Genomic DNA, 24,629 nt, shown 5'->3' on the forward strand with positions numbered 1-24,629 from the left:
CTCCACAATAACAAGGAAAGACTACATCCTACATTCTTTAAAGATTTAAATCCCTTTCAGTAGCTCAACAGTCTTATGATACCCTGGAATGCTATTTTTTTTCTAATCCTTTCTCTTTCTATCCTCTCTTAAAGGAGTTGGTGTTGGCTATTGAAAAAATTTTTTAAATGCTGGCTTCAAAGTTATATTAGTAAGGAGAACTGAAGAGATAAGAAATAGAGTGACAATCTTCTATCACCTCATATTATTTTCTTGCTTTCCAAGAATTTCAACATCTTTTACATGTGACATAATTCATACACTCTTTAAATTTAGTAACATCACAGCCTTTTGTTAAAAAAAGAAAAAAAGTTTACCTAGAAATCAGATAGAATGGGACTAGGGAAAATATAACACTAAACTGAGAATTTTGGATTCCTTAATATAAGTCCAGGTTCTGTAAGTTAATAAGTATTATATCATTGTTTAGCCAAACAGGAACATCAGATTAGGAGATCTTAACATTTCATCTATAGCCAATAAGTAGGGTGCTATTAGCTCTGAAAAATTTGTAATCTCCGAATTTGATACCATGTCCAACAATTTCACCCTGGACTCAAAACAAATAATAAGATGCATGTATAAGCCATACACAGAAATTATCCACCCCAGTATTTGATAAGTAAATATATTACCCATGAGAAAAGGTTCTCTCTCAAGCCTAGTAAGAAGTCTAATACTGAAATAATATAAAAGAACTGTATTTTAAATAATTATAATATTCTCAAGTCAATATTAATGGCTTACACTGTTTGTACATTAAAACTATGTTTACTTTTCTTCCTGGAAAGGTAAAACTTTATTACTATAGATTAAATTTCCCTTAATATATTTTTAATTCCAGTACAACTTATTTAGAACTTTATTATGCATGTTAACATAGTTTGAATTTCTTTGGAAAAAAATTCAGTGATGCATATACACATTTCAAAATAAACCAGTGATTCTGAGACATAGTTACAGTAAAATAACCAAATTTTCTTCTGATTAATATATTGCTTTAAATAAATGGATTCAACACGTTTTCATCTTCAATTTCTGAAATCCAAAATTTCCAGCTCACCGGAAATATGCCACAAAAAAAATTATTTTCACAAAATAAAATTCACTAAAATTTTCAAATCCAATTTTCAGTTCCCTTAACTAGTGTCATTTTCATCTCCCATTTGAAAGCAAAAGCAAGCAAAAAATGAAACTGCATAAGAAAATATATGTCGTTAGAGAAGTTGAAGATCATCAAAATATACATGTAAGTTTTCCTTGAATGTGCTATAAAAGAAGACTACTGTGTTTCTTTTTTTAAATTAAAAGATAGTGCCATCCAGAGTTAAAATAACCAGATTTTCAGAGACTGAAGCTGAGATTGAGTATGCTGCAAAGTTCTTAAAGGAAATATCCGAAAACATGAAACTTGGCAATGTAGACATGCAGAGCGTGGCTATTGCTCATGATATCTACAAAACTTCTGAGATAGAAAGAAAAGATGGAGGCAGAAGAACAGAGGAGATAATATGTAATAGTTGAGCAATTTATAAATAAGGTTAAGCAATTTATTTTGGCTTATATTTCCTTTTTATTATTATTCAAGCCCTCGTAGTTTAATATGTAACCAATTTACTGAAGAGTTTCTAGTCATCAGGGTAGAAGCATAAAATTATTTTAATTTCCCCAGTAATTGCCTTTCAGCTATACTATGTTCTACTTAATGATATGTTGGCTAAATTCTATCTCTTTCTTGTTACATTTGGCTATTATCACTGTATCACTTTATTTTTAAGACTGAGTTTTGCTCTTGTTTAAAAGTTCACTTTTTTTTTCTTTTTTTAAAAATACATCTTTACTGGAGTATAATTGCTTTACAATATTGTGTTAGTTTCTGCTGTACAAAAAAGTAAATCAGCTGTATCTATACATATATCCCCATCTCCCCTCCCTCTTGAGCCTCCCTCCCACCTTCCCTATCCCATCCCTCTAGGTCATCATAAAGCACCAAGCTGATCTCCCTGTGCTCTGCAGCAGCTTCCCACTAGCTATCTATTTTACAGTTGGTAGTGTATATATGTCAATGCTACTCCATCACTACACACAAAATTGACTTATTTGTAGTGAGTTGGATGGACCTACAGTCTGTCATACAGAGTGAAGTCAGAAAGAGAAAAACAAATACTGTATGCTAACAAACATATATGGAATATAGAAAAATGGTACTAATGAACCTAGTGGTAGGGCAGGAATAAACACACAGAAGTAGAGAACGGCCTTGAGGACACAGCGGGTAAGGGGGAGGCTGGGACGTAGTGACAGAGTAAAAGTTCACTTTTAAACTTGATTCCATGTTTGTATCCTCCCATCCCAGCCTCACTTTTGAAGTAGAACTGAATCCAGCTAGCTAAGAGTGGGGAGGGTGCACAGTTGGCCTGACTCAGAGACATCTCTTCTTCCTTTTCTAGGCACTAGTTTCACTCCTATTGAGGGCAGGAAGAAAAATATTAAAATGTTACTTTCTTCTCTGTTACTGTTTCAGTCTGTTCTGTCTGATGCTAATGTTCTCTGCTGATAGGTTGGAGTCTTCACACAGTTGGTGCATATGGTTTTCTTGGAGCAATGTTTAGCATCACTCCTGCCTTCCTTACTTCTGGATACAAGAACTCCCCGTTAAGAGGATGACTGGATGCTGAAATCCAGGCCCCACTCTGTTTCTTAAGGCTATGTCAAAAGCACACAGGTGGTGTAATGTAAATAGAGACGCAGCTTCCATTTTCCTATAGAACATGAGGCAGCTTTAGCATCATGAAGACTCAGTAAATCACAGGTAGTGATCAAAGAAGCATGGGGAACCCATTAGGAGACTCCAGTGTATTAGCACTGGGGCAGTAGTGCCCAGGAGAATGGAGAGAAACCTACTGACTTCTGTGAAATACATTGCCATCCACTGGAGCCCTAAGAAACTGTTGTACTCTAGGAAATAACTGCAGTGGCCAGGAAAATAGAGTGCCAGGAGTAGTGGCACAATGCCCAAAATGACTGGACTAATTTCTCAGTACATTTGATACCCCCATTAAGATTTCCGTAAGTCCTTGAGGAACAATAAGTGTGAACTCCTTTATTAACAAATTGGAACTCCCATATGAGTTGCTGAGACTTTATCTGTACCCACAAGCAGATGAAGCAGAGGAAATTCTAGTTACCTACTACCACCCATTTAAGAGCCAAATGTCTAGAGATGAGCTCCTGGTACTTGTCTTTCGTTGTCTGATAAGCATAAATGTTGGAAATATCAGTGAATCAAATAGAAACTATTATAAATAACCATGCTTAGAACACTTTCCACCAAATCTATATTTTAGATTCATTTTATTTTTTAACAATGCAACTTGATGCAAGACATAATCTTTATGTATTTAATAGCCAAACTTAAAATTTTTAGGAGAAATAAGTTGTTCTCCTGGGACTTGATAATAAAGATTATTTGCTTTTTTTTAAGGAATAGATTTTGTGACCGGTAACATCACACTTTTTAAAGTATGCTTAATTAAATACATTATACTTGGAATAAATTAAAATTCTAACATTCTTGTTGTAAATGCTAATCAGAGTTCTGAAAAACAACTTAAATACTCTATGCTGTCCGTATTCATGCAGTGGTCCTAAGTTATAATTTACATATTGAATATACTGAGAATTTATAAGAACTATAAATCCTATTCAATGACCAATTAAATCTCAAGTACTAGTTATGCAACCAAATTACGAGAACAACACATAGTAAATAGAGATATTTTAAAGATTTTAAAAGCCAATTCCAAATGATTTGTATATGAATATTGCCACTGATCATGAAATGTTCAAGTCTGCATGCAAGTTTAGACACTAACGTGCTATATCTACATCATTTATACAGTTGACTACAAAAATATTTTTAAATTTTGTTGTATTTTATTAGAGAATATCTACATATTTAAAAATAAATAATATGCTTGTACTACAGTAACTCTTGATCTATTGTTTCAAAACTATATTTCTTGAAGAATTCCCCTCTAGACCTGTCAGTTCCTTTATTGATTACACTTCTATGTCTAGGGTGATGCTAGTGGAAACATCATCTGAAGGGGTTTTCCTAGGTTGGAGGAATGATTATTCTAAATTTCCTAAGGCAAAATAACTGTGTCTGTGTTGTGACAAAAAAGGAAAGCCATGTTCAAAGTCAGGAAAGCAGAGCAAGAGGAAAAACTAAAAATGAGGGTTGATGGTAAATGGAAGAATAAAACAAAGGCAGAACAATGGCTTGGGTATAATGTCAGGGTGAAAAGATTAGATCAGAAGCAGTTGGAACATGATAGGAGGAAAGAGGTTCTTTTCAAAATGTTGGGATGCTAGTGATCATAGTATGGGCCATCCTGGTAATTTAAAAGGAAAAAGCTGTGTAGAGCTGGAAAGTTTATAAATTCCTTAATGAAAAAAAAAATTACAGAACATAACACAGAAGCTTATCAAGCAACAGTGGTTAAAAAAAATCTAAGAAATTCATTCTTCATCCTCCCAAATATGAAATTTTGATCCTTAAAAAGTTGGCATCTAACAAGATAAAGGCCTCCTAAACCATCACCCCCACTTGCACTTCCTAGGAATAGGGTGTTAATTGATATGGATCAAGTCCAAGGATAGTTTAGGAATCATACAGTCAAGAGCTAGACTTCCATGTGTAAGACACACCCCATCTAGGATAAGCCAGGGTGTAGAGCTTGACTATCTGTACTCTGGACATTGGGCAATGTTCCTTTGAATTTATTGTTCCTTACCTTCATAATAATAATTTTTAGAGTGTCAATTCTATGATAAGAGTCTGAAAGAGAGAACAGCCTGAAAGGAGAAATGCCCTGAAAAGCCTCTTGGTATGCTAGTAGGATAGACTCTGGGCCAGAAGTACAAGGAGAACATTTGGATCTCTAGCATTCTTTCCAGGTCCACAGCCCAATCCCCTTCCGTAAGAAACTATTGAGTATATTGTGGCTGCTAAGAGTCATAGAACTGTTTGGTTTTCACTCTTGCTAAGGACTAGCTATTTAAATTTTCCTTGGAATAACCCAGTAACCTCTTAATAAATTCCACTGAGTTTTGGATAAGATACTTTGAGTTATTTTTCTATTACCTGTAATTAAACTAAGAAAATCTCCAAAATGATTCTAGCAATCCTATTTAGATCAGGCCTTCTACTTAAGGGTTTAAGGCCATTTTTAAAAAATTAATTGCAATAAATATGCAATTTTGTCTCTTTTTCTCTTGACTCTGGTAAAGAAAAGCAATTCATGAATAAGCTGAGTATGATTCTAGCCATATCAACAGTAGGTCATGACAATAAATATAACATAATAAATTTAGTGCTGCAAGAAGAGTGCTTTTGAGAACTTGTCAAAAGAAGCAAGCAAATAAACATGAGCTAGGAAAACTGTACTCTTAATACTCTGAATATCCTGAACTTCTTTGTTTAAAAATATTCCTACTACATCAGCAGATCTTTCAGAGAGAATTTATAAGTGAGGGAATCTGTAAAGAACACATTTCAAAAAAGTTAAAGGTATTTACTTCCTTAGAACCATAAATACTGTTTAAAAGTTTTCTGGCTTTTCTACCTCCAGCTGCCTATTCAATACAACTTGAGGCAAATGATCTGTATATCAAATTCCCAAACAGGAGCAAACTACTTATTTTGAGTACAGCTAGAAAAATGTTCCATTTGACAGCACTGACAGTCAGAAGAGCCATTGATTTCATTATATGTTCTTCAAATACAAATTGATCTGTTTTTTCACACCTTTTTTTCTTATATTCTTTTCAAATGACTACAGAAACAGACACAAGAGAGGAACTTTTTGTAGCAAGCCTCTACAGCTCTCTTACTTAAACTGTAGAATATAGCCCAAACACCGTTAACAGCTGTGATCTATTTTATCCTGTAAATTTAACTTTTTACCCATCTATATATAAATATTTGCATTTTAAAAATGTATAAATTGACTAGAGCAGACCGTAGTATATAATATTATGAAAAGATTCTCACGATTTTGATAATTCCTATGTTTCTTTGACTCATTGCTATTTTCCATGTTTCTTGGCTTACCCTGTACTTAGTAAAATATCTAGAATTGTACATAATAAGGACTCAGTTAATTGAAAATCATCTGAGAAAGACATATTTAGTCTATCATACCACACACATAGAGAAAAAAGTATTACAAAGTAAAACAAAATGGAAATAAAAATAGTTTGTAATTTCTTTGGCTTTATTCCAGGTTCAGCTTTTACTCCATATTTCACTGTCTTTAATCACCTCAAATAAAGTGATTATGTTAAGACTTAAGAATCATTTTAAAAATTAGATTGCCTGTAATATTAAATATTAATTCACCTGATCGATAATTAAATCCCAAAAAGGAAAGAACATTAAACGTGTTCTTATAGTAGCAGCAAACTGTTCAACTGAAGTTATAAAAATATTTCAGAACATCTTTTAATATTAGAAATCACTGCTCTGTATGCTTTCTGTGCTTTTGAATTTTAACAAATAAACTGCATCCATTACTATTCAAGAGACTCTTCCAATGACCAATAAAGAACATTGTTTTGTTTTGCTTCCCAAAAGACATCTATTATTTTCTCTTTTTTCACTGCCAGATGGAAACTCTATTAGGAAATAAAATACAAAATATAGACTCTCAGCAGCCCTGTTGAAATTTAGACCCAATTTGCTAACACAACTCATATTCTGACTGTTGAATGATACACAGAACAGTTTTCCAAATGCCTATATTTCAAAGTCCACTAGGGATCAAAAGAGATAAATTCTGAGGAAGGTGATAAAGGTAAGGTCTAGATTTGAAGCTATTATTCTGAAGATATTTTTTAAATACCATAGAAGTACTTTTATAAAACAGAATGGCTGAAAAAACGTTAAGAAAATATCAAGAAATAAAGTATAATTCACAGCAAGTAAACAAAAAACCAGCATTCAAATCAAATTTATATCCTTGCATTCTTAATCACATTACTTTACCAAGTAATATTTGTACAGTTAGAGGAATGCAGGGCAAGAAAAATGATAAATTGAAATTAAAAATTGAGAATTTGGTCTCTACATGATAGTCAGAAATTGTAGCCTATAGCGTTTAGAAATTTTATTTTAATGGCCACTGGTTCTTATTTAAAATATAAGGTAACAAAGATTTTATAGCAGACATAAACATAAAAATGAATTTTTTATGTACAAGGACTAAGAATTAGATAAAAGGTTTTCCATAAATTCTTGCAAACATCTTTTTTTACTCACTAATTTTTGCTTGTTTATATTTTTAAATGTTGATTTTAAAGTCAATTAGTAGACATTACTCTACTTAAAACCTCTCTAAAATGTTCCAATAGTTTCACAGGGTAAAATATCTCTTTTCTCATAATAAATCATCTGGACTTATTTATACTTTCAGTTATGTAAAGTAATAGCACCCACCATCTTTAATTGGGAAAAAATCTATTTTCCAAATATAAACCAAAGAGAACTAAGAAATCAAATGCATTTAGATAGAAATAAACAATTGTGCATTATGCTTGGCTTCTACTTCCAGTTTAGATTTATTAGTCACTTGGACACAGAAATGACAGTTGCTGTCTTAGTTCTATGCTGGGAAAATAGAAGTCTGGTTACATTATGTGCTATTACTTTTTAAAAAATAGTAATAAAGGATAAGATACCCTGCACCAAAGCACTAGCTGTACCACTGGTTCTTCTAGTTCTCTGACATAGAAAAGAAAAAGGGAAATAAGAAAGATAAACAATTATATCTTTTTATAAATTTGTCAGGACTCTATTACACTTAGCTGATGGAATACTCAAAATGTGCTTTGGCTTTCATTCCACTATAATAATCTCCTGTTAAAGACACAAATAATTTTTTAAATGATAAATCCAATGAATTCCTTTCAGCCTTTATATTCCTAGATCTGAATACAGCATTTCATAATATTAAGTACTCCTAATTCCTGGATATCTTTTTTATTCATGGCTTCCATGACACTACTTTTTCTTATTTTTTCCTACTGTCACAACTACTTTTCAGTGATATTTTCCTTTAACTCTTATTGTTACTCATGGTGCCAACCTTGCACATTTTCTCTTCTCAGTACACACACTGTCAGAAGTCAACATACACTGTTACAGAAGTCAAAGAACTGTCATATGTTCTTTGACTTCTGTAACTCTACCCAAGAACTTGTTCTCCGGTCTAGAACAAGCATGCCTAACTGTCTTTTGCATGTGTCCATATGATTGTATCAAACACCTCAAGCTCAATATGCCAAAAATTGAATTCATTACCTTCTCCCCCAAATCTGCTTTCCCATTCTTCACTAGCTGAAATGAGCCAATTCCTTGAAAGACACAACCTGCCAAAACTCATACAAAGAGAAAAAGACTATCTGAATAGGCCTATTTCCATTAAATAAATTAAATCAATAATTAATAACATTCCAATAGGATCAAGATGGTGGAGTAGGAGGACATGTACTCACTCCCTCTTGCAAGAGCACCAGAATTACAACTAACTGCTGAACAATCATCAACAGAAAGACACTGGAACTCACCAAAAAAGATACCCCACATCCAGAGACAAAGGAGAAGCCACAATGAGACAGCAGAAGGGGTGCAATCGCATTAAAATCAAATCCCATAAATGCTGGGTGGGTGACTCACAAACTGGAGAACAGTTATACTGCAGAAGTCCACCCACCAAAGTGAGGGTTCTGAGCCCCATGTCAAGCTTCCCAACCTAGGAGTCCAGCAATGGGAGAAGGAATCCCCAGAGAATCAGACTTTGAAACCCAGCAGGATTTGATTGCAGGACCTCCACAGGACTGGGGGAAACAGATACTCCACTCTTGGAGGACACACAAAAAATGTGCTCACCAGGACCCAGGGGGAAGGAGCAGTGACCCCATAGGAGACTGAACCAGACCTACCTGCTGATGTTGGAGGGTTGCCTGCAGAGGTGGGGGGGGGGCAGCTGTGGCTCACCAAGGAGACAGGGGCACTGATGGCAGGGGTTTGGGGAAGTGCTCATTGGTGTGAGCCCTCCCAGAGTCCACCATTAGCCCCACCAAATAGCCTGTAAGCTCCAGTGCTAGGTAGCCTCAGGCCAAGCAACCAACAAGGTGGAAACACATCCCCACCTATTAGCAGACAAGCAGATTAAAGTTTTACTGAGCTCTGCCCACCAAATCGGATTACAGCCTTACTGAGCTCCACCCACCCAGCCCTACCCACCATCAGTCCCTCCCAGCAGGAAGCACACACGAGCCTCCTAGACAGCTTCCTCCACAAGTAGGCAGACAACAGAATCAAGCAGTATCAGCAGTATTTCGTCTTGCAGAACTGAAAACCACAGCCACAGAAAGAGAAAATGAAAAAGCAGAGGACTTTGTACCAGATGAAGGGACAGGATAAAACCCCAGAAAAACAACTAAATGAAGAGGAGGTAGGCACCCTTCCAGAAAAAGAATTCAGAATAATGATGGTGAAGATGATCCAGGACTTTGAAAAAAGACTGGATGCAAAGATCGAAAAGTTTACCAAAGACCTAGAAGAATTAAAGAGCAAACAAACAGAGATATGCAACACAATAACTGAAATGAAAAATACACTAGAAGGAACCAATAGCAGATTAACTGAGACAGAAGGGCAAATAAGTGACCTGCAAGACAGAACAGTGATAATCACTGATGCAGAAAAGAATAAAGAAAAAAGAATGAAAAGAACTGAGGACAGCCTAAGAGACCTCTGGCACAATGTTAAACGCACTAACATTCACATTATAGGGGTCCCAGAAGAAGAATAGAGAGAGAAAGGACCTGACAAAATATTGGAAAAGATTATAGTTGAAAAATTCCCTAAGATGGGAAAAGAAATAGCCTCCCAAGTTCAGGAAGCTCAGAGAGTCCCAGGAAGGATAAACCCAAGGAGAAACACACCAAGACATGTAGTAGTCAAATTGACAAAAATTAAAGACAGAGAAAAGTTATTAAAAGCAACAAGGGAAAAACAACAAATAACATACAGGGGAACTCCCATCAGGTTAATAGCTGATCTCTCAGCAGAAACTCTGCAAGCCAGAAGGGAGTGGCATGATATATCTCAAGTGATGAAAGGGAAGAACCTACAACCAAGAATACTCTACCCAGCAAGGATCTCATTCAGATTCGAGGGAGAAATCAAAAGCTTTACAGACAAGCAACAGCTAAGAGAATTCAGCACCACCAAACCAGCCCTACAACAAATGCTAAAGGAACTTCTCTAAGCGGGAATCATAAGAGAAGAAAAGGACCTACAAAAACAAAAACAAAACAATTAAGAAAATGGTAATAGGAACATTCATATTGATAATTACCTTGAATGTAAATGGACTAAATGCACCAACCAAAAGACACAGACTGGCTGAATGGATACAAAAACAAGACCCATAGATATGCTGTCTCCAAGAGACCCACTTCAGACCTAGGGACACATACAGATGGGAAGTGAGGGGATGGAAAAAGATATTGCATGCAAATGGAAATCAAAAGAAAGCTGGAGTAGTCATAGTCATATCAGATAAAATAGACTTTAAAATAAAAAATGTTACAAGAGACAAGAAAGGACATTACATAAAGATCAAGGGATCAATTCAAGAAAAGGAGATAACAATTATAAATATGTATGCACCCAATATAGGAGCACCTCAATACCTAAGGCAAATGCTAACAACTATGAAAGAGGAAATGCAAGGCAGAAATCGAGACACAGATGTAGAGAACAAACACATGGACACCAAGTGGGAAAAGCGGGGAGGGTTGGAGGGGAATGAATTGGGAGATTGGGATACCAAATTGTACATCTAAATATATGCTGTTTATTGTCTGTTAACTCTATCTCAATAAAAGTTCTTAAAAAAAAAAAGAAGGCGCCTGATGCCCATCCACGTCCACAGCTGATGACAACATTGAGTGTACATATGAAATGACTCTGTCAAATAGATGAGTGACAGTGGATTAGGCAGCAAATAATTTGCAAATCAGCCATGTCTCAAAGGTTCAACAATCAACAGTGCTTGTTATAGTGAGATGTTTATTGAAGAGATGAAGCCTAAACTTCAGATTAAACATGGAGGACTGCTATCCAAGGGCACTGTGATCTTGCATGACAATGCACATCCGCACACTTCTGCCCACACTGTCGACACTCTGCAGAAACTTCGTTTTGAGGTGTTAAAGCGTCCTCCCTATAATCCTGATCTTGCTCCATCGGACTTTCACCTGTTTGGTCCCCTGAAAGCAGCCCTATGAGGAATAAAATTCATTTCTGATGAAGTGAATACAGGGGTGCATTCATGGCTCGCAGCTCAGCCCAAAACACTTTTTAATGAGGGAATATGAAAGCTTGTTAACAAATGGACAAAGTGTATTGAAAAGCTAGGAGATTTTGTCGAAAAATGATCCATCAACTGTAACAAATGTGGGACTTCCCTGGTGGCACAACTACTGAGCCCAAGGTCACAACTGCTGAGGCCCACGCACCTAGAGCCTGTGCTCTGCAACAAAAGAAACCACTGCAATGAGAAGCCAGTGCACCGCAGTGAAGAGTAGCCCCCACTTGTCGCAACTAGAGAAAGCCCATGTGCAGTAATGAAGACCAAACGCAGCCAAACAACAACAACAAAAAAAAACTAACAAATTCATGACTCTGGCGGGAGACATTGATCATGAGGGAGGCTATGATGTGTTGGGGGCAGGCGTTATATGGAAAATCTCTACTTTCTGCTTAATTTTTTTGTGAATCTAAAACCCAAAAAATAAAGTCTAAGAACAAAAGTAAGACAAACAAATAAAAGAACACAAGAAAGAGCAGTCAAAAATGTATGAAAGGAACTCAGAAAGAATCAGGAACCAAAGGTGAAGTGTTTACTGTCTTCAGTGCTAAAAGGATGATTAAGAATTGTCTCCTGCATTTAGTAATCATGAGGGCATTAACCACGTGGACAACAGAGAAAACAAGCCTCCAAAAACTTGTAGAAAAAAATTAGACTTGTGTTCTTCACATAATAAAGTATAAAACTAATGCATAAGAAAAAAAATAATTAATAACCTTCCAAAATGGAAACCACCAGGCCCAGATGGGTTCACTGGTAAGTTCTACCAAACATTTAAGGAAGAGATTATACCAATTCTCTACAATCTCTTTCAAAAGATAGAAGCAAATGAATACAGAGAATACTTCCTGACTCAATCTATGAGGCCAGCAGTACCCTAATACCAAAACTATACAACAACATTACAAGAAAAAATGACATTACAAGACTATAAAACAATATTTATCATGAACATATCAATAAATGTAAAATCCTCAACAAAACATTAGCAAATAAAATCTAATGATGTATAAAAAGAATTATACACTATGACCAAGTTAGATTTAACCCAGGTATACAAATATTGTTTAAACTTTAATATCTATCACATCAATAATCTAAGAATAAAGATCACAATATCATACTGAAAGATGCAGAAAAGGCATAACACAAAATTCAAGAGTCACCCATGATAAAATTCACAGGAAGAGAGGGGAACCTTCCTCAACTTCATAAATAATGTCTATATAAAACCTCCAGTTAACATCATACTTAATGGTGAGAAACTAGAAGCTTTCCCACTAAGGTCAGGAACAAGGTAAAGTCTCCTCTCACCACTCCTTTCAACATTGTACTGGAAGTCCTAGTTAATGCAATAACACAAGAAAAGGAAATAAAAGTTACACTGACTGGGAAGGAAGAAATAAACTATCTTTGGAGATGACATGAATGTCTATGTAGAAAATCTTAAAGAACTGCCAAAAAAAAAAAAAAAACCCTGAAACAAAACAAAACAAAACCTTCTGAAACTAGTAAACAATTAAAGCAAGGTATCAGGATACAAGGTTATATCCCCAAACACTCCCCAAAATGAAATACTTAGGTCTAACAAAAATGTACAAATATATATGAGGAAAACAAAATTCTGACAAAAGAAATCGAAGATGACTAAATAAATGGAGAGATATTCCATGTTCATGGATAGGGAGACAATATTATCAAGATATCAATTCTTCTTAATTTGATCTACAGATTGAACACAGTCCGTGTCAAAATCCAAGCAAATTATTTTGTGAATATCAACAAACTGATTCTAAAGTTTATATGGAGAGGCAAAAGACCTAGAATGGCCAACACAATATTGAAGGAGAATAACAAAGCTGGAAAACTAAAATTATGTGACTTCAAGACTTACTACAAAGCTACAATAATATAGTGTGGTATGGCTGAAAGAACAGAAAGATAAATCAATGAAACATAATTGAAAGCCCCCAAATAGACTCATACAAATGCAGTCAACTGATCTGTGACAAAGAAGCAAAGTCCATACAATGGAGAAAAGATAGTCTTGTCAATAAATGATGGTGGAATAATTGGAGAACTACATGCAAAAAAAAAAAAAAAAAAGAATCTAGACAGACATTTCACAAAATTTAATTCAAAATGGATCACAGACCTAAATGCAAAAATGCAAAACTATAAAATTCCTAAAAGATAACATAGGAGAAAATCTAGGTGACCTCGCATTTAGCAATGACTTTTTAAATACAGCACCAAAGGCATGATTCATAAAAGAAAAAATTAATAAGCTGGACTTCATTAAAATTTAAAATGTCTGCTCTATGAAAGGCACTGTCAAGCGGATGAAAAGACAAGCCACAGACTGGGGGGAAGTATTTGCAAAAAAACACATCTGATAAAGGACTGTTATCTAAAATATACAAAGAACTCTTACTCAGCAATAAGTAAACCACCAACCTGATTTTAAAATAGGCCAAAGACCACATCAGCCACTTTACCAAAGAAGATATACTAACAGTAAACAGGCATATGAAAAGATGTTCCACATCATCTGTCATTAAGGAAATGCAAATTAAAATAATACTAAGCTGCCAGAACATATCTATTAGAATGGCCAAAATCCAGAACACTAACAGATGTTTGTAAGAAGGTGGAATAATAGGAACCTTCATTCATTGTTGTCTTCCATTTTGCATGGAAGATAGTTTGGCACTTCCTTACAAAACTAAACATACTCTAATCATACAATCGTTCTTCTTGGTATTTTTCCAAATGAGCTGAAAAACTTGCATCCACACAAAAATCTGTACACATGTTTATAGAAGCTTTATTCATAACTGTCAAACTTGAAAGCAACCAAGATGTCCATCAGTAGGTTAATGGGTAAACAAACTGTGATATATCCAGACAATGGAATATTATTCAGCACTGAAAATAAATGAGCTACCAGGTCATGAAAAGACATGGAGGAAACAAATGCATATTACTAAGTAAAAGCAGCCAATTTGAAAAGGCTACATGCGATATGATTCCAACTATCTGACATTCTGGAAAAGGCAAAAGTATGGAATAGTAAAAAATCAGAGGTTACCGGGGATTTAGGGAGAGAGAGAGATGAATAGGTGGAGCACAGAGGATTTTTAAGGCAATGAAACTATTTTGTATGATAATGTAATGGTGGATACATATTATAAATTTATCCAAACCTATTGAATGTACACCAAGAATGAACCCTAATGTAAACTATGGACATTGCACGATAATTATGTGTCAGTGTATGTTCATCAATAACAAATGGGCCACTCTGGTGGGTGCTATTGATAATGGGGGAGGGTACACATGTATAGAGGCAGGAGATATAAGAGAAATCTCTGTACCTTCCACTTAATTTTTGCTCTGAACCCAAAACTTCTCTAAAAAAATAAAGTCTATTCTTTAAAAAAAAAAAATACACAGGCATCTCACATGGAGAATTTGAGCTTCCCACACTTGCAAACATGGAATGAACAACAGCTAGCATACTGCAAGTCAGATGACTTGAAAACATCCAAGTGTTGTGTTGAGGAATATATTATAGAAACATCTGTTAGTATGGTATTTCTTTACCCTGGAGTGTGTGGCCTCAGTGATCTTATAATAAAAGATATCTCAAGGTAGGCAGAAGGATGAGGGCAAGGGACCGAGAAAAAAAGCACAAGAAAGGAGTGGCATTGAAGAACCCAGCCTCACTCCACACTACTCCACTCGCTTCTTCATGTCTTTCTTTTGTCTCATCAACAATTCCTCTTATATCAGAAAAACCAAAGTAACAAATATTTATTGAGTACTAGGTTTAGTGAAGTATTAAGTACTGCTAAGTCTGGGCAAGGGAGCATGAAGTATAAATCGAGCCAAGGTAAGAAGCAAGATTGACCACTGTTGTTGCTCCATATGGCATCAGATTAGGATCCTGACATCACTGACTGAAGGTAGAACCAGATCAGAAACTAGAAACGGAGTCGAAAGTCAAACGTCTCATCAAAATTAAGGACATTTTCTATTTAAAAACAGAAACACAAGTTAGATTGAGGCTTAGCAAGAAAACAACTTATTAGAATTCTATGGTCAGAAACTGGTGATTTTGATATTGTGATAGTTTTGAGTAAGCAAAGCTGTGAATTCCTAAGATGCTCAGTCCATTAAAAGTCTAAATTAAGCTTTCAGATCTACAAAGTCAGGGGAAAACCCTTCATATTAAAAGAAAACTTTTACCTTGTAAATGTTATGTTTAGTGTAGAGACACCAATATAGGGCTATTTAATATGGATAAGAATTTATAGAATTAAAAACACATAAATATGGAAAGAAACCAAGAGGTGGAACATGTCCAACATCACTCCCAATGCAGGAATTCTTTCAAAATTTTCAACCAAAGTTTATACAGCTTCTGTCTCATATATGCAGTGACAATGAGCTCACTCCTTTTATAGAAAGCTCAAGATTCATCTTGATTATCTACAACAACAAACATTTCCTGTGAACTCTCGTTTGCCAGATACAACTCTAGGCACCGAAGATACAAGCATGTATAATAAATGAATTCCTTAAGTAGGACTCAATTCCATCTCTAACTTCCATCTACTGGTCTTTATTCTTACAGTACCACATGGAAGAAGTCCTAAGTATTCACTTTATGCAATTAACCATTCCCTCATATGACTGCTTTGCAGAATGCCCATAATCTGAATGACTCCCATTTGCTGCTCTTACAGGGTAATATCTTGGACTAAAAACAGTATTTCAGATTTTTTCACAAGCACTTCAGAGCAAGGAAGAGTCAATACTTTCTTCACATAGAATATGGTTATTTCTAACAGTTATAGGGTTTCTTTTTTTTAATAGTTACAGAATTTGGTTAGGGACCTATTTAATGCATTCTAGTGGCAAGAACAAATTAACAATGATTTAACTATCATAAGACATTATCCTAATATTAAAGCAAACCTAAGGTAAAAAGTTTTGTAAAGGTTAAAAGCACTATGTAAATATACACAGTGGTTATTATCATTGCATTCCATTATATAGCTTTATGATATCATAAGGACTGGACTAGAGCATGCCAACATGACCAGGACTAAAGAGGTAAAAAGAGGAATATTTTCCACATTGGTGACAGCTGAGCCTATAAAAGTGTTACTAGTCTTTCACAGGAGTGAATGTTTAAAGAGTGAAAGCAAATTACATTTTTAAGATTAGTTTGCTAAGGTAAATAAATCACTGCATTTAAAAAATTGAATATATATATAAAAAACATTTGACTATAATTTTTTCAGCTTTTGTGGATTCTGTTGTTCTGAATGACAAAAAAAAAATATGTACTTTGGCATGTTATTCTTTACCCAAACATTCTTCCATGTCCTGCACTTCAGGAAGACTTTGTAACAGAGTCCTCAGTTTTAACTGCCCAGGGATTCTCCTGGGGCCCTTGAAAAATTATTGGATGGGGAAAATTTCTTAAAGTGAGAATTCTACTTCGCAAGGGACAAGAAACATAATATTCTAATCAGATAGTAGAGAATTTCAACAAATCCTCATATTTCTCCCATTTGCAATTTTCTCCAAGTGTTCTGGCACTTGTTAAAAGTCAGAGTTAAGAGGCAGCAATAGGGCCAATTTGGCTGATCACATAAGAGTAGATTTTGCTAACTGCTGAGAAAAGAGGGTGGTTCAACCATGAGAGTCCAAAATGATATAGGTTGAAAACTTGTCAATAATTTCAAAAGCCAAGGAGAAAACATGTGAAACTGGATTTCAAACATAAATAAGACTATATATTCACCACAATGAGAATTAGTTCTTAAACATAAGAATAATGTATTAAAACAAATATGATTACTGAAATATTGGTCTTCAGAGATCACATTTATCAAGAAGCTTTATTTTTTCTGTGGAAATGAACCATAAAATCAATAAACAAAACAAAATGAGAGGACATTTTAGTTAGTAAGCAGGTAGTTCATGATGATCAATATAAGTGGGAAATAGTGGTAAATAATGCAAAAAAGACTTAACGAATTCAAAAATCATTTATGCTTGACTTTAGGTGTGTCTTTGCTCTAGAAAATTAATCATGGCATGCCCAGGGTTCTAGAACTCGTCAGTACTTCAAACTATGTAATGCAGACACACTGAAGATCTCCACGCAGACAAAGACATTCTCTTCTCATCCTGTGTTTGTGACATTGATCATTATTGCCTACTTTACACTTTCTAGGGTCAGCTTAACTTTCTGGCATTCATTTAATATCACTCTCATTCTTATTCAATATTGGTAAGAATTTATAGCATTTAATTTTATAAAGACAGAAAGAAATTAAGATGTTCCTCTTGTTGGCCTCTCACCCCCACTTATTAAATACTTGCGGCACCACCGATCGCTCTGTGCTCAAGAGATGTTATACTCCCAAGCAACATCAAAGTCCTGTCGCCATCTACATTGGGCTGCCCTCCTATTACTTGTCACTGTGCTTTTGTTTTGTCCTGGGACCAGTGAAAAGAGTAGTAAGCAACTACATCCAGAATCCTCTAAAACAGGTCTGAAGAAGGACATGGCTTAAGTTAATTGCAAGGAAAATGCGTACAATTAAAATATATATTTCTTTTCCACTTCGTTAAAAACTAACTAGCATATATCTACTAACAGGCATTTTTGTTTGTCTTTTTGCTTCCATGCTCTCTGAACTAATTCTCCCTTCTGCATACAAATCTAAAAACAATATTTAAATTTCACTCTCTCAAAAGCTGATAATGGCTTATTAAATCTAATCCAGATATTCTTATGGAATTTAAGGATTTCTATCAATTGAGAACACATACCTCTTCATGCCCTATCCTGTTAAAATTCTAGCACATGCTCTTTGCCCCAATAAGTCAGATTTAGACAATTAAAGATCTATGATTATTTCATTGACCAGTGGGAATGATAAGCACACACTACAACAGACAGGACAATAAAATTGGGTCCCTGCATGGGGGAAAAAAAAGCTTAAACCATCCAAAAGAGACAAATCTTATTATTGTTTAACTTATTCACTCCACAGATGTGCATCAGTTGCCTGCTCTGTGTCAGATACTGATCTATATGCTGGGGACACACAAAGAACAAGAGATTGAAAAGAGTTTTTGTCACTTACAATAATGTTTACACATTGCTGTACCCCTGTTGAAGCCAGAGTTTCAGAAATACCTCACAAAAGAAAAATGAGCATTTAAGACGATATTGACTACCATATGAGGTGTACATACAATTCTAAAAGTTGCTATCTTAAGCAAATGTTTTAACCTAGTATTCAGTTTCCACTTCACAATTGCTTAAATGAGGGGATAAAAATTATGTATCCAATATATTTCCCTCAATTTTTAATCCCCTTTTTCTGTTTTTAATATATTTACCTCACAATTTAATTAGTAGTATATATGAGGGTAAGTCAAAAATTATCCACACTATGGCTGCAGAATTTATTTTAATTAACTTTTAGAAAAGACAAATACATCATTTTTCAACATAATCTCTTTGTTTTCAATACACTTTGTCCATCTGTCAACAAACTTTCGTATTCCCTCACTGAAAAATGTTTTAGGCTGAGCTGCAAGCCACAAATGCACTGCTGTCTTCACTTCCTCGTCAGAAATGAATCTTTGTCCTCGTAGGGCTGCTTTCAGGGGACCAAACAGGTGAAAGTCCGATGGAGCAAGATCAAGACTATAGGGAGGATGCTTTAATACCTCAAAACAAAGTTTGCAGAGTGTCAATAGTGTGGGCAGAAGTGTGCAGGTGTGCACACCCTCAGACCACAAAAAGCGGATCACTGCACGCTGCTCTTCTTTCTTACAGATCACAAGTGGGGCATCCATTTTTGCTCACACCACAGTTACAAATGAACTGATGTAACACGTTCACACCTGCACAGCAGTGACTGGGGAGACAGTAGCCTTGAACGGAAAGTGCTGATAAGACAACGTGGCCAATAGAAGCTTTAATATAACTGGAGTGCGGATAATTTTTGACTCACCCTCATATTAAAAACTACATATATACTATATAATCTCTCACATAGAATCTAAAAAAGTTGAATTCATATAACCAGAGCGTAGAATGGTTGTTACCAGGGATTGAGGGGAAGAGGAAATGGAGACATATTGGTCAAAGTGTAAAAACTTTCTATTTTAAAAAGAATAGGTTCTTGGGATCTACTGTGCAGCATGGTGAATATAATTAATAATACTGTTTTGTATACTTGTAATTTGCTAAGAAAGAAGATCTTAAGTGTTCTTACCACACGTGCACACACACACAAAATGGTACCTATATGAGGTAATGGATATGTTAGATTGTGGAATATTTTGCAATGTATAGCAAAGCATCACATAATACACTAAAAATATAAACAATTTTTATTTGTCAATTATACCTCAATAAAGCTGGGAGAGAAAAACTATATGCATCCCAAGCAAATGAAAAAAACAGTAAGCACGAAAGAACACGTTCTGATTGCATCTTGTTTTCTCTGGGAGAGTGAACTAGCTATGGAACAATTTCCTTTGATAGAGATTGTTCCAAACTTCCTTTAAAAATTGGCTTTCAATATTACATGTCAGTGATGTCTATTCAAGAAGTGAAAAATCACCCAAGACAAATTATATCAGCTATCTGGATTTTTTCCACTTTCATCTCAAAGTACACTGTGAAACACAATAAAGACATGACCACTGCCCATCTCATCATTACACAATAGGTATTGTTTGCTTCACAGTTCATAGAAGTGTACCTCTTGAGATATATTAGGAACAGTAAGAAAAGCCTATGTAACAACACACACAAAAGACAGAGCACAGTGTCCTTGAGAATACTATTGTCCTCTCTGGGTAAAATCTTCATAACTTTGAAAACGGGCTAAAATGGGCTATACTAGTACATAATTGTTGCTTTCTAATTTTAGAAAATTTCCTGTTTTCTGTGTTTCTGGGTGAACAAAATTCTACTCATTTTAAAGTTACCCAAATAAAAAAGACAAAATATATTTCTCTTCTTGCTATGGGACTTTCGATTAGTAATGAATATGAGTGTGCCCTGTTTAAACATAAGGACATAGCAAGCAAATGTTAGATGGGCTCTGTGTAAAAAGCCCCATTCTAGAAACTCTGAATCATATCACATATATGGATGCATGTAGCAATTTGCCACAAGTTAAAGATAATAACTGGAGTGCGGTGGTTAACATAAAAGCTCTGAAGAAGACACAAGGCACAAACCTCAGTTCCAATTATTAACTAAGCAATCAGAGACGAATTATTTTATTTTCTTGTTCTTCAGGTTATTTGTCTCTAAAATTAAGATAATAATAGCACCTACATCACAGTACTGTAATAAGTATTAACTGAGTTTTTACATGTAGAGCATCAGAACAGTGTCTAGCAAAAAATAAGTTCTCAATAAAAATGATCGAACAAAACAAGTTTAACTGGGCACAAGAGTGTAGCTACTACAAGAACTGTTAGAATAGAAAATTTAAAGTCATTTCCTGCCAAGTGTAACTAAATACTATTTTTCTATATGGACAAAGTTTAATAAAACTTATTCTGATTTCAAACAGCAACATCTGGTTTTCAAGACACCATATACAGTTCTAGAGCAATCTTCTTTCATCTTTGAAGATCACACTTTTTATTTCTCTTATTCTTTTTTAATTATTGAATAAAGTACAAAGATTATGTTTTACTCATATTAGGAAAAAGCACATAATTGTTCCTAGTGACATATCTGTTGATTATTTCATCAAGCAAAACTGTCTGAATGGATCTTGCAATGAACTGAATGTTTGTGTCCCCCAAAATGTGTGTGTTGAGACCTTAATCCCAGTGTGACATTATTTAGAAGAGGGCCTTTGGAAGGTAATCAGGTCATAGGATGAAGCCTTCATGAAGAGGACTGGTGTCCCTGGACTAGCGTCCTCACCAAAATTGAACAACACTGGCACCCTTTTGTTGGATTTTGAGCCTTCAGAACTGTGGGAAACAAATTTCTGTTGTTTATAATCCACCCAGACTATGGTGCTTTGTTATAGCAGCCAGACCTAAGGCAGATCTTAACTGAATTGAAGATGTTTGGAATTGACAGACTTAGCATATAGGCTGTGTAGCATATCTCACATTTACTAGGGAAATAAAAACTGGGGGCTTACCTCAAAGAGATTGTCATTCATCATCCAAAGCAGCCACAACAGTAGTTTATGACGAGACTCCATGATTGCTGTAGGACTAACGCTGTACAAAGTACAACACCACATACACAGAAACCAATAGATGGTATCAAGTATAGATGGCAAATCAAAAGTCAAAAGAACAAATACTCAAAATTCAAAGCACTGATTTTTCTAGAGCTGCCTCACACATGGTATCCTCCAGGGTGAATACCAACAAAGATGTATTTACCTTTCTGAGCAACTTCACAGAGCTTAGCGTGTTATAAAAATTAACTAACAAGTGAAGTACACACAATTACCCTTGCTTTAACCTCATTAACTTTACTATTATTATTTTGTTAAAGGTCACATTTAACACTAAGAGACTGTATAAATACAATCCTCTTCTGCTCCAGAAGTAGAGAAGTGAATATGGATGAACAAAAGTAATAACTGCTACAACCAAGCCTCTCAAGATAAATGCCACCAAGCCTTTCCATGCTACCCACAAGAGTCCAGAAGACATTGTTCTGAATTCCTGCGATAACTTAAAGGAAAATTTTCACGATGTCCCGGGCCCCTGATGTCCTGTGAATAAAGGAACAGGACGTCCTCAAATTTCTTGCAGCAGGAACCCCACTTAGGTGGCACCAACCTTGATTTCCAAATGGAACAATCATCTACAAAAGGAAAAGTGATGGCATCTACCTCATAAATCTGAGGACAGGGGAGACACTTCTTCCAGCAGCTCGTGCCACTGTTGAAAACCGCCTGATGCCAGCATCATACCCTCCAGGAATACTGGTCAGCGAGCTGTGCTGACGTTTGCTGCTGCCCCTGGGGCCTATTTCTGGCCACCTCACTGCTGGAACCTTCACTAACCAGATCCAGGAAGCCTTTCAGGAGCCACGGCCTCCAGCGGCTACCGATCCCAGGGCCGACCACCAGCCCTCACAGAGACTCTTATGTAAACCTGCCCTCCATCGCCCTATGTGACACAGACTCTCCTCTGTGCCATGCGGACGCTGCCATCATCCCCGGACAACAACAGGGGAGCCCACCCCGGGGTCTGACGTGGTGGGCGCTGGCCCAGAGGGTTCTGCGCAGGCGCGGCACCATCTCGTGTGAACAGCCCGGGAAGGGCAGTGGGATCTCCACTCCCTGAAGAGACGGAAAGAAAGCGCAGGCCGCTGCTGGAAAGGCTGCGACCAAGAGGGACTTTCAGGGCGAATGGCCTGTTCCAGCTCCCAAACTCACTGCTACTGCACCCGAGGTCACAGACGGGCCCGAAGGCGCAGGTGGCCTCGGTGCCCACCCAGCAGTTCCCCACTGGAGACCGAGCCCCAGCTGCCAGCGAGGACTGTCTGCGGCCCCCACCGCTCTGGCCACCGAATGGGTAGGAACAACCACTGAGTGGGCTTAAGCTGTTCTCCCACAGACTTTTTTTTTTTTTTAATTTGCTTTTATTTTATTTTATTTCTTTTGGCTGCTTTGGGTCTTTGTTGCTGTGTGCAGGCTTTCTCTAGTTATGGTGAGCAGGGGCTACTCTTCTTTGTGGTGCACGGCCTTCTCATTGCGGTGGCCTCTCTTGCTGCAGAGCACAGGGCTCTAGATGCATGGACTTCAGTAGTTGTGGCATGTGGGCTGAGTAGTTGTGGCTTGTGGGCTCTAGAGCACAGGCTCAGTAGTTGTGGCATTCAGGCTTAGTTGCTCCGCAGCATGTGGGATCTTCCTGGACCAGGGCTGAATCCGTGTGCCCTGCATTGGCAGGTGGATTCTTAACCACTACGCCACCAGGGAAGCCTCTCCCACCGACTCTTAAGTGCAAAATTGAACTAAGGTTGACAGAAAGTAGGTTGTTAAAAACATGCATGTGTAAATATATATATATATAAATCTATTATATATAAAATATTTATTCATAAATATATATAATATATATTGTTTATACATACATATACAAATACCAGCAACCTCTGTTTCAAGGAACTTCACAGACACACAGACATGGCCTTCATTTATTTTGTTAAAAAGTCTATCTATAGTTTAGTATGTCTCAAGTGGGGTTTCTAAAACAATAGCATCAGATAATTCTGGGATTATTGCTTAAAATATGTATATCTCAGGGTCCTATCTCAGACCTACTGAATCAAAAACTATGGAAATCGGGTGTAAAGTTCCACTTTTTAAAAAAATCTCCCTAGGGAATTTTTATTCACCATATGAATGGAGAATTATTACCCTAGTTCTCTTTTCTTCCTAAAACACATAAGGACAGTGACTTTTAAGTCCTGCATATTATAATGTTTTCAGAATAAATAACAAGGATATTTTTCCTGAAAAGCTTTAGCTATTGCTCATGTGAAAACATCTTAAACTGCTGGATAAAGATCATGGATTAAAAAACATGCTACACTCCTTGCTCCCTCCATAAATTGACTAGTCTAAAACTCACAGGTATAAAAGTGAGTACTGTTCAAAGGCATAAATACCCAAAGGTGGGGAAATGAGAGTTGTTAATAAAATTTTGGTAGCTGGAAAATAGGTCAATAAGTGATGTCTTGAGCTAAGAAAATCTGAATCTTAATTTGGCTATGAGGAAAAGCAAGAAAACATGCACTGCAGAAGGTTCAGGATCTGAGGCAATAGATACTCTTGAAGTGCCAAATAAAGAGGAAAGAGGAAGAGTTAATAGGATTTTTGAAAGTCTACTTAAAAAGCAATGGGGAAAATTTTAGTAGCCTACAATAATGGCCACTGCCTATGTCTTTGTTCCTTCCCCCATATATCCTTAAGATTAACTCAGACCAAGTAATCACAAGATACAGTCTAGTAAAACTTTTAGACGTCAATGGTTAAAAAAAAAAAATTCTCAAGTTCTCCAAGCCAAAGATCAAATAAATTACAAAAGGGCAAAAGAATT

General features: G+C 36.0%; 1 pseudogene; it reads left to right on the forward strand.

Moving 5' to 3' along the window:
* The first annotated feature begins 22,273 nt into the window (after positions 1-22,273).
* Positions 22,274-23,129, forward strand: LOC130859509 (40S ribosomal protein SA-like; annotated as a pseudogene).
* Positions 23,130-24,629: the final 1,500 nt, after the last annotated feature.

This window comes from Hippopotamus amphibius, chromosome 8, assembly GCF_030028045.1.
Source record: "Hippopotamus amphibius kiboko isolate mHipAmp2 chromosome 8, mHipAmp2.hap2, whole genome shotgun sequence".
NCBI lineage: Eukaryota > Metazoa > Chordata > Mammalia > Artiodactyla > Hippopotamidae > Hippopotamus > Hippopotamus amphibius.